Source organism: Ascaphus truei, unplaced genomic scaffold, assembly GCF_040206685.1.
Source record: "Ascaphus truei isolate aAscTru1 unplaced genomic scaffold, aAscTru1.hap1 HAP1_SCAFFOLD_1381, whole genome shotgun sequence".
In the NCBI taxonomy this organism is placed as follows: domain Eukaryota; kingdom Metazoa; phylum Chordata; class Amphibia; order Anura; family Ascaphidae; genus Ascaphus; species Ascaphus truei.
The window spans coordinates 46,119-62,491 of NW_027454261.1; positions in this window are offsets into that span (position 1 = coordinate 46,119).

The following is a 16,373-nucleotide window of genomic DNA, read 5'->3' on the forward strand; positions in this document are numbered from 1 at the left end:
CTGGACGTGGACCCACGGGAAAAGGTGACTGGGACAGGGGCTTTATCTAGGGCATGGGGTTGGGCATATGGACGGGCAAATGGTATCCACGGGGTTCCGACCCGCTCTCTACCTTTGGATCGTCCAGTATCACTGCAAGGACTCTCCGCTGGCTGAGCCTCACCCTTCTCGGCTCTCCTCGCAGCCTGCCAGCTCTTTGTTGTCACAGGTGATCGGGAAGCACTGCCCGATCGCCGAGGCGTTGTGGTTCTCTCTCTGGTCGTTCCGCTACCTCCGCCAGAAGTGACGTCATCACCGGAACCGGATACTCCGCCATCTTGCGATGGATCCCCATGCGGGATCTCTTCCTCCACAACGACATCCGCCGCCGGAAGTGATGGTTCTGCTCTCCGCTCCGCTCGGGCCTGGGCTAGGCCTTCCTCCGCCGTTGCCACCACCGGCGCCTGGGGAGGGTAAGGATGTATCTCACCGCTCCGTCGGCTCGGGATGGGATCTTCTCCTCCTTCCGCGCTGTAAGTCACACGGCCGTGGGACTCCGCCGCTCCGGTTGTCTCCGCACAGGCGATCTCGGCACCTCGAGACTCCGCTCCGCTGTGACACAGGTAAGTGCTGGTTCTTTTGCAGCACCGCTGTAGTGGTCCGCCAGTAGGCGCATCACCACCAATGTCAGGCTTGCCTGCTCCTCGTCCGATGAAGCAGACTCCGACGCTAGTAGTGGCACTTCTGCAGGGGACCGACGGTGAGGTTCCGGGTTCTCACCGCGGTTGTAGACCCCTTTCTCTCTAGGCTCCGTTGCGATCATTATGAGCGATCCCCATTCTCTGGGAATCAACTGGTTCGGTGCAGACCGCACGCGGAGCTTCAGCCGTCAGCATGGCTGTGTCCGCCCCCGCCTTGACTACCAGGAAGCCTCCTGGCAATGAATAGGGATATACCCCAATGTCCATCTCGCTCTTTGTTGTGCTGGTTACGGGAGACACTTTGCACAATGGTCTCTCCTGTTCACCAGCTCGCAACTGTGGGCCAGGAAGCTCACATCCAGCTCCTCCCTCAGACAACTCGGGTCTTGCCTGGCAGAGATAGAGACCCCTCCCCCTGGTGAATATTTGGGGAGGGTCCCACAAGTTAATTGGATGCCCCGGCACAGGGGCTGAACGTGTCACAGTCCTGGGGGGCGCGGCCTCCGATTTCGCGCCATTACCCCCAACAGGGTGGGGTTCTTCCTTTGGCGCCAATCCCAGCCGATTTCTTGCAGCTGCCTTGCGTGCAAAATACCCTTCCTTCCCGCATACAACACCAGCTGCAGGAACTACTTTTGGTAACAGCACTGTCGGCTCACCAGCTCCTTGCTCCGCTGGATTCATGCCCACGGGGCATAATTGGAAACCACTCCCCCTTGTTGAGATTAGGGGGAGGTCCCATAGATTTATCGGGTGACCCAGCACTGGGGCTAAGTGAGTCACTGTCCATAAGGGCGCGGCTGCAGCTTTCGCGCCATACCCCCCATCAGGGCGGGGTTCTCTTGTTGGCGCGCTCCTGGCCAACTCCCTGCAAGTTTTGCATTTTCAGAATTCTCTGCACTCGGCCCACGCGGTTTCCCAGGGAAGCGGGAACCGCCATTTTGGAATTCGTTTCCGTCAGCCCCAATCGCAATGTCCTCAATACTGTCCTCCAGGGTAGCACCCCGCGGTCCTAGGCAGGACCAAAATGGCGCGGCCACAGCTTTCGCGCCACTCCACAACAGGCTCGTGAAAGACGTTTCAGTAGCAACTTGCCCTTCACCCGCACACACGCCATGTGCGCTCTCTCCATTAGCCTCCATCCGCCATCTTGGATTATCCGCACTGTGCGGATCCTCCATTCTTGCGGTCGCCATTCTCTCGCTGTACTTATGATTATTGTACATGGAGCTCCTCTCTGCGGGGCAGCCACCACACCGGTACAATAAAGATTTCCCTGATGCACCACCTTGTGTACCTAATGTAGGCTGGACTCGTGTATGCACTACCTCAGGCTAGGCTCACTCTCTCAGTGTCTGCTGTATCTCCTTCCTCCCAGTCTGTGCTCCCTTCAGTAAGCGGTCTGGAATGGGCTAGAGTACTCTAGCTCTTCCATGCAGTACTTGGGCGTCTACCTCTCTTGGTTAGCCTAGCGCAGACCCTCTCCAGGATTCTTGACCACGTTAACAGGCTATCCCTTTAGGCATCCTACCAACTAGCACTGCCTCAAGGTGACTAGGACAGCTATAGCCTGGCTCCAAACCCCCAACTCCTTTCAGGCCCCTAGGTCGTCCCTGCGAACTGACAAACTCCATCAGCCCCCTGACTACCCCTAGGCTCCGTCCCAACGCAGCACAAAGTGGCAGCAGACACTCTCCCTGTTTCCCAGTGTGCCTAGCAAAAGCCTGTCCTGTGACAGGTCTACATATCTCAGCAGCGCCTCCAAATGTAACGGATTTTCTGACCTGGCCTGACCCACCCAATCTCATATTGGCCCCTGTGGTCTAACCAGTCCCCATTACAGTGTGATGTCTGGTGGTGCACCTGTTGGCAACAGGACTCCTGAGTCTCCCGCATGATGGTGTGTGGGGATTGCCAACCCAGACAGGCAGCTGAGGTAGTGTGTGCGAGTCCTACCTAGATCCAGTGCAGCGCCTCCACCTCATCAGGATCCCAGCGTCCGCTTGTGGATAGTCCTGGTGAGGAACTCCTCTGTGGTGCCTCCCCCTGTGTAAGTACTCCACACTCACACACGAGGTTATATTTGAACAAGGTCATCTTTATTGACGGTTCAGGCAGACTGCCCCTCATAGCGGTCGTACTTAGCCGCTCATGTTCTTGCTGCAATCCTTGGGAAGGTTCCTCCTTTTCTAATGGAGTTGCTTCCACCTCTCCCCTAAGGAAGATTCACCAGCTTCTCTCTGCTCTGCTCTGAGCTGCACACAGTCACAGCTCTTGCATCAGCCTCTGCAACATTGTTGCAGAGCTTCACATGCCTCTTACTGAACAGAGTCAAACACCAACTGAACTTCACTAACTTTAGGCAGTGCTGTGTCTTATATCACCTAGGAACAGGCACATCTCTGATGTCACTAACCGTGGACACACAGCATGTTGTCACTTCCTAGGGGACATATGACACCTCACCAGGGTGTGAGGGCAAACCTCCATGATTACTGCTGGCAAGCCCATAATTTACCAGGCCTTACTGTCAGCATGAGAAAGAGATATGTACACCAATTTTAGACATGGCTACATAAATATAGACAAATCCTTACCTGAACTATATTAAGGTGGTGTGGGTATGTGACGTTGCTTGTGCAGACTGTGAAAGGAAGAGGGTGTTTCCTTCCTGCAATACCTTCCATGGTGGATTATACCATTGTATGGGGTTTAAATTAAGTGATATTCAATTTCAGTAAACTTCTTATTGTGCAAGAGTAATAACCGTGCAATTGATATTTACTTTTGTTTTTGCTGTAGCAAATTGTATATGTGATACCAAGTTTATTATGTTTTCTATTTGTGTATGTTTTTGAAATGTTTCCCCTGTGTTTGGCTTAAGTTGGTTTGGTCCTAATGAACCAGGTGTCTGATGCTATTTAAGGAGGAATCAGTTGGCAGATCAGAGAGAGAGTTAGAGAAGGTTGTACCTCGCTGCAGCTGCTCTGCAAAACTCTATTCTCGCCAGATTCTGCTGCACCTGCCTCCTTGAAGAGCTGATACCTGGAAATCCACCTGGTGAGCTTAAAGTAACCCTGCAATGTACTCTAAACCAGGTCTATCTGCTAGCCGTCTATCTTTTTTCTATGTGTGATCTGGATCTATAGCATAAACTGTCAGTGGAATAAACCTGTCCTGGTTTACCAACGAATACTTGTCCCTGTCTGACTTCCTGACTTTTGTTTCCTATGGGCGCAACCTTTCACACCATGTCAATGGCCAATTTGGCTATCTATATCTATAAGTCTGAAATAATGTTTGTGTGTGTATGTCTTCCCCCTGTGTGATTGGCCCTGTGTTCCCCCTGTGTCATTGGCCACGGACGCGCCCACCCCTCACATTGCACCTCTTGCCCTCCCTTGGATTAGGAATCTCACTTAGCAGGACCATCCACACCACTACCACCCGCCTCTCCTCGGCGCCGGCCTCACCTCTCCCCCACCACCAACCCCCCTCCCCCCGGTCACACCACTACCACCCGCCGCTCCTCGGCGCCGGCTCACCTCTCCCCCACCACCAACCCCATTCCCCCCCGGTCACACCACTACCACCCGCCGCTCCTCGGCACCGGCTCACCTCTCCCCCACCACCAACCCCACTCCCCCCGGTCACACCACTACCACCCGCCGCTCTTCGGCGCCGGCTTCACCTCTCCCCCACCACCAAACCCCCTCCCCCTGGTCACACCACCCTGTGTCCCTGTCTCCCGCTGAGGACCCCTGCCACAGCCCCCCCCCCCCTTGGTAGCGCACCCCCATGTCCCTCGGGTGTCGGTCCACCCCGGACCCTGCCCCCACCCCATTCCCTGGTGCCCCCGTAACATGCGCGTTGCACGTGTGCTCCAGCGGCCTGCTCCCGCTCATCGGGCACTTCAGCCTCCTCCCGACGCCGGCTCGCGTCCACTCCGGGTTGCTTCTCTACTGCATGCTCCGCCCCCACAACCAGGACCGACCGGTCAGAGCGCCCGGACAGGAGAGAGGCGCCTTCTGGACCGGTGGGAGCGCGGAGACTGGACGGAGGTGTCTGGTGTCTGCCGGTGGGGGGGAACGGGCGGGTCCTCACTGCAGTTCTTGTGGGTACCTGAGGACGTGTGTGTGTGTGACACTGGGTGTATGTGTGTGACACTGGGTGTGTGTGTCACTGGGTTTGTGTGTGTGGCACTGTGTGCTGCGCGGGGCGGTGGGGGAGACCGTAGCAGTGCAAGGGGGGAGGGGTTGGGGGAGGACCGGACCTGCGCAGAGGGAGGGAAGGACCACAGCTGCGCATGGGTGGGGGGAAGCGGAGAGAAACGAGGGCAACAGGGGGGGGGGGGGCGGGCGAGAGGAAGGAGCGGGAGGTTTTGGTCCCGGGCAGCACTGGGTCTCTCAGCTAGTATATACATAAAGAAGGAAGGGATCCACTCAATGCGGCAACTACCGGCCTATATCCCTCCTCAACTCAGATTTAAAAATGTATAGTATCATTTTGGCAAATGGGCTGTACCCAATTTTACCGAGTTTGATTCACATAGATCAAGTGGGCTTTATCTCAGGAAGACAAGCCTCAGACAACACCCGAAAGATTATAAACATTATCGATCACGTGCACCTGACAGGTACGAAGACTATCTTACTAAGCTTAGTCGCGGAAAAAACATTCGACAGAATAAAGTGGGCTTTTTTAGACCAAACAATGATAAATTCGGATTTAGGGGCCCGTTCTTGGAGGGTGTTAGAGATCTTAACAAGACGCCCACAGCGTATGTCAAGCTTCCAGGAGGAGACTCAAGCCCCATAAAAATTAAAAATGGTACCAGACAGGACTGTCCTTTGTCTCTGCTTCTTTTTGCATTGTCGATTGAGCCCCCCGCAGCAACAATTAGAGATGAAATTAATATAAAAGGAATCAAAATTGGAGGGACTAGTTACAAAATGTCCTTATTTGCAGATGACATTATACTAACGTTGGCCAACCTGTAAGAAATCCAATTTAGCAATAATTATATTGTAATGAATGAACCTGTTGTCAAAGGCAGAATGTTAAAGTATACAGTATAATAGTCTGGACTTTCCTTCATATCTACATATGTGTCCGATATATATATTACCTGATTGTATGTTCAGTTATTGTTACATGTGAAGTATTCTAAGTAAAAGGTCAGATCTATTCTGACAGACAGAATTGACCCAAAAGGTCAATTCGTGGCCTCAAGTTGTTGAACAGCTGTAAGTCCTAACTGGGAAAAATGCTGCATAAGACTTTTACATTCAGCAAGTTTGAAACTACTTATATGTTCAGGGGTAGTTCATATGACATCAGTAATGTAGGTAAATACCGTGTGGGGATATAACATTTTAAAGGTTAAAATGGCTGACTGGTTGGGTCTTTATGGATAAATACTGCAGTGAGCTTAGTAAGCTTTAGAGAAAAGGACGGCCAGAGGAAGGAAGGGAGGCCAAAGGAGACCACCAGGCCGAAGACTGATAATACCATGAAAAGGAGAAAAGAAATGTTAATACCTGGAGAGAATATTAACAGAAAGAAAGTGATCATCGTCATTCTTACTATTTTTGTATGCAAGTAATTATTTTCAAAATAAACGTTTTGTTTTTGTGTGCAAACGACAAGAATGCTGAATTCTGTTATTCCGACGTGAATCTATAGAAAAAGCGAATTTAAGGACATTTAACACAACCCATTGACATCCCTCCCGAACTTGCAATCCCAACAAGACCAATTGGCAAAGTCTCAGGGTACAAAATTAACAATGATAAGTCAGAAGCCTTGAACTTATCTCTTCTGGCCCCAGAAATCAAGTTACTACAAGCAAACTTCAATTATAAATGGAGCTCCTCAAAGATTAAATATTTAGGGATACAGATAGCAAGCTCCTGCCAATCTCTCCATCAAAGTAACTGTACATTCCTTTTTGCAAAAAAAACAAAAAGGACCTACAGAGATGGAGTGGGTATCAGATATCTTGGTTAGGAAGAATAGCTTCAGTTAAGATGAATATACTTCCAAGACTTCTGTACTTTTTCCAAACCCTGACGATAAATGTCCCCCTGCCTGAGCTTAAAAATATCCAAAACCGGATTTTTCAATTTATATGGAAAGATAAAAGGCCAAGGGTGGCAAGATCGATGACGTTAGCACCAAAGGGATGCGGAGGATTGGGAGTCCCGGATATTATCAAATATTACCATGCGCCCAACTAAAACAAGTAGTAATGTGGAATAACGACCCAGCAACTTGCTGCTGGCTGGGGTTTGAGTCCTCCTATGTGAGCCCTCTCTCCCTCTTGATGGCACTGAGGACCCGGAGGGGGGAAGATGCTTGCGGATGGTCTCGGCCTGGGAGCAATGAGGTTCACATGGAAGATATGGTCCAAAAATAAAGGGAAATACAATTTGTCCTCATTCCCGACCCAGAGATTCCCCCTGGCTGCTCTTCAAAGGATTTCAAACAATTTAGAGATTTAAACATTAACATAGCAGCCGATTTGGTAGATTAAGGTAAGATCCTGTCATATCAAGACCTTCAAAAGAAATATCAAACTCATAATCTTCCGACCTTCAGCTTTCTCCAGATCAGACATATCCTGCAAGCAACCTCACAAAGAACAGATTTTACCAATATAACAAAATTTGAAAAGCTGTGCGGAAGGGGTTCATACCAGAGGGGGTTGATTTCGGAAATATATACGGGAATAGCATCGTCAGCGACAGCCACCAATCATAATTATATGTTAAAATGGGCAGAAGACCTCAATATGGAAATAGATAGACGGCAGCTAAAACGTCAATTTGTACAACAACAAAAGGAGAAAATTTAAACAACTTACCGTAATTTTCTTTTCCTGGAACCATGGCAGTGGGCACCATTGGGTTAATCCCTTCTCACTCTAGGTAGGACAGGAAGTAGACTTTTGCAGGTAGACCATATAAGGCCCCTCCCTCTACCTGCACACCAGTCTTACGTTTCTTCCATAGCTGAAAATATATAACTGATAGGCATTAGACATACATAGGGAGGGTAACTATGTGCCCACTGCCATGGTTCCAGGAAAAGAAAATTACGGTAAGTTGTTTAAATTTTCTCCTTTCCTGATCACCCTGGCAGTGGGCACCATTGGGACATACCCAAGCAGTGCAAATTTTAGGGAGGGATACATCAGATTAGACAACACCAGTTTAATGTCTTATCAGTTCAACCTTTATTAATACCCTTTACACTTTATTTCACTACAGTTTCTAAGACTCTACGTCCAAAGCTTGCGTCAGCTGATGATTGTACGTCTAGTCTGTAGTATTTCAGAAATGTATTGAATGAGGACCAGACAGCTGCTTTACATATCTGCCCTGGTGTGGCCTGGGCTTTGAATGCCCATGAAGTAGCCATGGCCCTTGTAGAATGGGCCTTCACCTTCAAAGGTTTATCTTGTCCTTTGCTTTCATAAGCTCTTTTGATACAAGACACAATCCACTGTGCAATTGTAGTCTTTGATGCCGCTTGTCCCTTCTTTGGTCCCTTTGGGATGACAAATAATTTGTCAGACTTTCGGATATCTCTCATCCTTTCTAGGTACACCTTAAGACATCTTACCACGTCCAATTTGTGTAACCTTTCCTCTTTCTCATTTTTTGGTTCTGGACAAAATAACGGGATCACCATCTCCTGACTCATGTGGAACTGTGATACAACCTTTGGCAGGAATTGATGTATCGGTCTAAGAACTGCCTTGTCTTGATGTATGATTAGGAATGGCTCCTTAGCAGATAGCGCCTGTAGTTCTCCCACTCTCCTTGCCGAGGTGATTGCTATCAGAAACGCCATTTTCCAAGACAACCATTTTAGGCCAATGTCCTGTATTGGTTCAAACGGAGCTGCTGTTAATACATCCAAGACTAACGACAAGTCCCATGTAGGTACTCTGTTCTTAATTTGAGGTTTTAACCTTTTAACTGCTTGAAAGAACCTGATTATCAGTCTTTCTACTGCCAGATTTCTTTCCAACAAAGCTGATAGTGCCGACACTTGTACTTTTAATGAGCTGAGACTGAGACCTTTCTCAAATCCTTTATGCAGGAATTCCACTATAGATACAATTTTTGGTGAAAGGAAATTTTCTCTCTCTTTTTCACACCAATCACAAAAGCAGAGCCAGATTCTATGGTATACTCTTGATGTGGAACTTTTCCTTGCTTGTAAGAGGGTTTGAATTGTTTTCTCTGAACAACCCTTCAGTCTCAATGTCTCCCGCTCAATCGCCATGCCGTCAAAGCCCATTGTTTGGTATTTGGATGGCTTATTGGCCCCTGTTGCATCAGGCCTTTTTGATCTGGTATGTGCCATGGTGTATCCACTGCCATATTTACCAGGTTTGTAAACCAAAGCCTTCTTGGCCAGTATGGTGCTATGAATATCACCTCTGCTCTCTCTTCTCTGATTTTCCTGATTGTTTTTGGAATCAGAGGAATTGGAGGGAACAGGTATCCCAATTTGAAGTCCCATTTGAGACTGAGAGCATCTGTAGCTTGTGCGCTTGGGTGAAATTGTCTGGAACAATAGTTCCTTACTTTGCGATTCTGGTGTGTCGCCATCAGATCGATGTCTGGTTGACCCCATCGCTCTACCAGGTCTTGGAATACTCCTGGATTTAACGCCCATTCTCCTGGGTGAATGATATTGCGACTTAGAAAGTCTGCTGTGACATTTTCTAGTCCTGGGATATGTATGGCTGTGATATCTGACAAGTGGCACTCTGCCCAACCGAGTATTTCTGCTGTGAGCTTCATCAGCTTTCTGCTCCTGGTTCCTCCTTGTTTGGCTATATATTTGACCACAGAGCTGTTGTCTGATTCTATCTTATACAGCCATCTCTTATTTTGTCCTGGAAAACTTCTAGGGCCTTTTGTACTGCTTTTAATTCCAGCAGATTTGATGGTAAGTGGTTTACCTGATTTCCCCAGGTTCCTTGCACCACTTCTTCTCCCATCTGAGCCCCCCAACCTGTCTTGCTCGCATCTGTTGTAATTTTTAACCAGTGCACAGGTTGTAGCGTTTTCCCTTTGACCAGGTTTCGGGTATCTTCCCACCATTTTAACTCTTGTTTTGTTTGTGGGTGTAACAAGATTCTTTGTCTTGTGTCTTTGTGATTCCCGTTCCATTGTTGCAGAAAATTGTTTTTGCAGAGGTCTCATATGCAACGCTGCCCACTTTGTGACGCTTAATGTTGAAGCGAATTTCCCCAGGAGTCTCATGCATTCTTCTGCAGAAGTCCTGGTAGCTTTTCTGAGCCTCCTTGTTCGCATGGCTATGTCTAGCCCCTTTGCCTCTGGCAATCTCACTCCCAGAAATCTTAAGAGCTGAGTGGGTACCCAATGCTCTTGTCTCTGTTTATTAACCAACCGTGATGTTCTAGGAAGGTTATTACCATTTTCTGGTCTTGTTGGAGTTTCCCCCCATCCTTTGATTTTACCCGGATGTCGTCCAGGTAAGGGTATATCTCTACCCCCCTTTCTCATCTCTGCCACTAGAGGGGCTAGAACCTTTGTAAACGACCTTAGGGAAGTTGCCAGACCAAATGTTAGTGCTGTGTATTGATAATACTCTTGATTTACTGCAAACCTTAGGAATCTTTGATGCCCTTTTGCTATTGGTACATGTAATAAGCGTCTTTTAAGTCTATCGCCACCATCCAGTCTCCTGGTTGTACCTCTTGTATAATCAGATTTACAGACACCATCTTGAACTTTCTTATCTTCAAGACTGAATTTACCTTTCTTAGGTCTAGGATTGCTCTGTAATCCCCTGTAGGCATCTTTACCAAAATTATTCTGGAAAAATTCCGCTTCCTCTTACCTTTTCTATTACTTCTGCCTGTAGTAATTTCCTTAAAGCCGTATTCCTATAACAGCTGGATTCTCACAAGCTGAACACCTCTTTATATTGATTTTATTCATCTGTTGGAGACTGAATCTCCTGGCTCTGTCCTGATGCCTTTGTTATTATTGCATCTAGTTTTCTGCCGAATAGGAATTCACCTTCAAATGGTAATGTACATAAGGTGTTCTTTGATGCTGTGTCAGCCATCCACTGTCTGAGCCATAAAGCTCTTCTTGCTGATACCGCTAGTGCCATAGACTTGGCTGCTATTTTTACTGCATCCAATGAGGCTTCTGCTATGTAATCAGTTGCCCATTTCACCACTGACAACGCCTTAAGAATAGTACTTCTTTTACACCCTTGTCTATTGCCTCTTCAATATTGGCAATCCACACTCGCATAGCTCTAGCAATTGATGTAGTTGCTATGGCTGGCTTGTAGGCTGTTCCTGCCGTAACATATGCTTTTTTTAATGCATAATCCATCCTTTTATCCATAGCGTCTTTTAATGACGCTGCCTCCTCTAAGGGAATTGTGGTCTTTTTTACTATTCTGGAAATAGCAAGATCCACCTTTGGGCTAACCTCCCCATTTCTCACCTCTTCTTGTGGGAATGGATACATCTTCCCAAACCTTTTAGGCGTAATACTCCGGCGTCTGGTTGCGCCAACTCCACCTGAATGAGGTGCTTAATTACTTGATGGATAGTAAAGACTACCTTTTAAAGCAGCAGCAGTAACAGCAGTAGTAGTACTAGTAGCAGTAGTAGTACTAGTAGCAGTAGTAGCAATAGTAGCAATAGTAGCAGCAGTAGTAGCAGTAGTAGTAGTAGCAGCAGCAGTAGTAGCACGCCTAGCCTGTCAAAGCAGGCCAGTACAGAACTCTTGAAGCAGCCAGGACACTTTTTTTTTTTTATTTATTTTTTTAAATTTCAGAGGTGCCTGTTTTCAACCTCCTCCTGTTTGGATTCGATCCCACAACTTCATCCAAGTATATCTCAAACACTGCACACCCCAACTCTGTGAGCCACAAGATACCATTGTGTTAACTCCTAAATGTCTTTCAGTTCAAAAACCTGTATCAAGGCTTTGATGAGTGGATCCACCCTTTCTACATCAATTTCAGATTATTCCTGAATATCTTGATCTGATGAATCCATTTCATTCTCTGACACATGAAAACAATCACTTTCAGACCCATATGATGAAAAACCTTTCCCCTTATCCAGACTGGTCTGGGATATAGATCTTTCCTGCGCAGGGTTAACAGCTTGCTGCACTGCCGCATCAACTCTCTGTTTAACAGCCTCCTTCATCAATAAAGAAAATGCTCATTTGTTCACTGGTATCACCTGCAGGTGTCTTAAGACACTCTTCACATAATTACTTCCCTATTAGGGCTGGTTTCTCACAAGCTGAACACCATTTAGTTTCTTAGCAACCTTCATTTATGTTGCAGGGATTCCCCCATCCCTTTTGAAGATCCTGCTTCTGGGAGGGTAACCACCGAACTAAATTATAAAAACAAAATAAATGCTAAACATACACCCTAATGTATATATATATACCATCTCTCTTTTCCCATTGTAGAACTAAACTAAGGACTCACCTAGTCTTGGGAACTGATGTTTTGGGTGTCTCCATTTTTGCATCCATATCCAGCACTTGGCTTCCCTGCTGAGCGTTCCATGCTGCAGCTTCACTCACACATACACCGTGTGGCCGTCGCATTCATGACGTCATCAAGTGCTCGTGCTCGTGCACCCGCACGGCTCGCGTGTCCGTGCACGCACTTGCCGGCCTGCACGCGCGCGCTCCCGAGCGGCTACGTGCCCTGTACCCTTCTCCGCAGTATCCTTGATACACTTGCGGTCCTCTGAACCTCCTAGGTTCACCGCGGATTCCTGGGGTAGTACCGCCGCGTTGTTACGCTGTTGCGGTCTGTAGAGCTCCTCCGCTCGCAGCTATTGCTGCTCCCCCTTCCGCGTGTGGCGGGCTGCCGGGTACCTTACCGCAGCGTTCAGGCGCTTATGCGGTGAGTCTGGGCCTCCATGGGTCCCTGCTGCAGCTGTTGTGCGCCTCGATCCTGGGCATTGCACTAAGCTTTTGCGCTGCAGCTCCTTCCCCCCACCCAACAGGGGTACCCCCGACTCTAAGGGGTCTCCGACTTGCCCCCCGCAGGGCGCACCGCGGAGCTTCAGGGCAGAGAGGGTGAGACCCTGGTTAACTGCACAAAGTGCAGTAGGTGAGCCCTGTTAAAAAATAACAAATCCTACACCTAGCTGTGAGGACAGGAAAAAGACTGGTGTGCAGGTAGAGGGAGGGGCCTTATATGGTCTACCTGCAAAAGTCTACTTCCTGTCCTACCTAGAGTGAGAAGGGATTAACCCAATGGTGCCCACTGCCAGGGTGATCAGGAAAGAAAACATATACAAAATTCTGTTTCACTGGTACTTAACTCCAAGTAGGCTGAGCCAGATCTTCCCTGGAACCCTGATCTCTGCTGGAGGGGGTGTGGCCAGAGAGGAGATATGGCTCATATCTGGTGGACTTGTCCGCAGATTAAAACATTCTGGCTTATGATTCAGAACCTCACAGAACTAAGAATACAGATAAATCCGCTGACTTTTTTACTGGCCATGCCTATTGAAGAATCTCTGGAATTAGTACAGATACAGCTGGTTCTGTTTGAGTACAAGCTTCTGGTTCTTTGTATATAAAAAATGCTGTAAAGATACCCCCTTGAAACACTGTTATATTACTAATTTGTTTATCCCTGTGAAAACCAATAAAAAAGTTTGAAACAAACACACTTGTGTTGGTATAACAGTTTTACTGCAGACTAATAATAACAACACTCCAAAACATACAAGCCTCGCAGGGTCGTACCCCTTCACCGTGCTCCCCTTTGCACCGTGTTCTCACCCTTGTGGGGTTTACCCCAAGTACTAAAATGCCCATGAGCACCCAACACTCTGGTGTCCATGGAGTAAATCACCCTCCCAATGTCCCACTAGCCCATGGTGCATGGTGAGACGAGATACCAGCCGGGTGTGTCCACACCTGGGCGCGCAAGGATGAATATGGGATCCACAGATCCGAAGTGATGAATTGCGACGTCTCCGCCTCTGCGTTGGGTGGGTTCCGCGTGGATTGTACCACCTTAGAGAATCTGTGGTCATAGATGGATGATCTGCTCCCTGATCAACCTGGTCCAGGATGCAGCCACGTCCTGGCTTTGTCTCTATTCTCTGGTTCTACAGGGCAGTGTCCCTGCAGCAACCACAAGCTACACAGGGGAGTCGGGGCCTAGCTGGGGCCCAATAGGGGATATCTGGCCTATTGCAGGTGCCACAGACACCTGCACAGACTGTACCTCTTACCCCTTCTTTGTCCCAGCTCCAACTGGCGTGGCTTGCAGCACACGAAAAGTATCTGCAGAGCAGGAGGATTCAGGAGCCCTATTGGCTGATAAGTGCTATGTGACTCTGTCCCAGAGGCTGATGGGATATGTAGTCCCTGCTTGCAGTCTTTTTCTATTGGCCGCCATTCACACGCTTGTCCTGCGAATGCGCAGTATCGTGCGCATGTGCAATTGCCTCTAAGATGGCGTGGCCTGCAAAGGAAGCGACGCGATTGCCATCGCAACCTTCCTGGCACCTCCGGAACCTGCTCCGTGCCTTTGCTCCCACACACAGCCCTCCCCGCACCTTCCCCACCCTCCATTGTTGGTCACAGCCGCAACGGTCAAGGGGAGCCCAGAGAGCGACCCATGCTATACACCTCTGCACACATCTCTTACACAAAGATACGCCCTTTCCTCTGTTGCCCGACTGCTAAAACTCTGACACAGACCCTCATTCTCTCCCGTCTCGATTACTGTAACTTCCTGCTGTCTGGCCTTCCTGCCTCTCACCTGTCTCTCCTATAATGTATCCTAAATGCTGCTGCCAGAATCACACTACTCATTCCTAAATCTGTCTCAGCGTCTCCCCTGCTGAAATCCCTCTCCTAGCTTCCTATCAAATCCCGTATCACACACAATTCTCCTCCTCACTGTTAAAGCTTTATACTCTTCTGCTTCTCCTTACAGCTCAGCTGTAATTTCTTGCTATACACCATCCCAACTCTTGCATTCTGCTCAAGGATGTCTTCTCTCTACCCCTTTCATATCTAAAGCCCTCTCCTGCCTTAAATCTTTCTCACTGACTGCCCCACACCTCTGGAAGGCCCTTCCCCGCAGTATCCGACTAGCACCCTCTCTATCCACCTTCAAGACCCACCTGCTTAAGGAAGCATATGAGTAGCTCCATGGCTGATAATTTACAACTCATACATAAACCTTGGCCCCCTGCAGACACACTTACCAGAACGCCCACCTACTGTCTCTGTACGTTCTTCCTACCAACCAATTTGATTGAAAGCTCTTTGGAGCAGGGACTCCTTTTCCTAAATGTTACTTGTGTCTAAAGCACTTCTTCCCATTATGTTTTATTTGTATTATTTGTTATTTATACGATTGTTATGTGTATTAGTGCTTTGAAGTCTATGTACACTAATGGCACTATGTAAATAAAGACATAGATACCTACCCTGTGTACACACTTGGGTGACAAGGTTTTCTTTAATGAGAAACATTTTATACGCTCTGCACATGGGAAAGGTTTCTCCCCTGTGTAAATGCTCTGGTGTCTGAGGACTGTCCTCCTATTACGGAATTGATTATGATGTAATCCCCTTTTATGAATTGTTTGGTGTGTGTTGAAGTGCCTCTCAGGGATGAAATGTTTCCCAAATTCTGAACAATTAAAATGTTGCTCCCTTGTGTAAATCTGCAGGTGTAACAAGAGGCCCCACTTCGTACAAAATGGTTTACCACACTCTGAACAAGCAAATTATTTCCTGTGTGAATCATGTGGTGTGTGGTCATTCATCCAAGAAACGTTTTTCCTAAAATCTGTCCATGTGAGAGGCCTCTCCCTGCATGAATTTGTTGGTTTCTGAAGAGATGACCCTTAACACTGAATTGTTTCCCACACTGAACAAGCAAATGGTTTCTACACTGTAAATACTTGGGTGTGACAGGAGGTCACACTCTGTACTGAATTGTTTCCAACACCCTGAACTAGGGTTAGACAATAACAAAAATACTTCCCACCATAAGAGTATTAAGTAATTTATTGTGATAACAATATTCAGCAATATATTAACACCCAATAGAAAGCAAAAAAGCAAAAGTCCTCAAAATGTTCAAGGTCATTTATTGTGAAACATATTTCTTATACAAATCCATTTCATTCTTAATACAATGTAAAAAAGCAAATATATTTTAATTTTAAGAATAACAAAGGTTTCAATGAAAATGTTACACTAACTACACCCACACTAAAGCCCCCTTTCTTTACCATTTTATTTTTATTTATTTATAAAATGTTTTACCAGGAATTATAGGCTAAAGCAGTAAAATTCAGGGCATTATTGAAAACCCTGCTCTCTGATTGGTTAAAATTCCGGGCATTATCCACAGTAATGCCCTGAATTTCAGCAGCTTGCAAAATGCAGTTTTCAATCTGTTTATTTCCAGCCAATCGGCTTTCAGAACAGCTGAGACAGGGCAGGGGATTGGTTTGAATTAAGTAAAAGCTCTGAGACATGGCAGGGGATTGGTCAAAAAGTATCAGCCACGTTTAGCTCCACCCACTCCCGAGCTGACAGATTTTCTGAGCAGATTCAGTTGAATTGGGAGGAGAGAGACTGCAAAGAAGTAAGTGTGTTGTGTATAGAG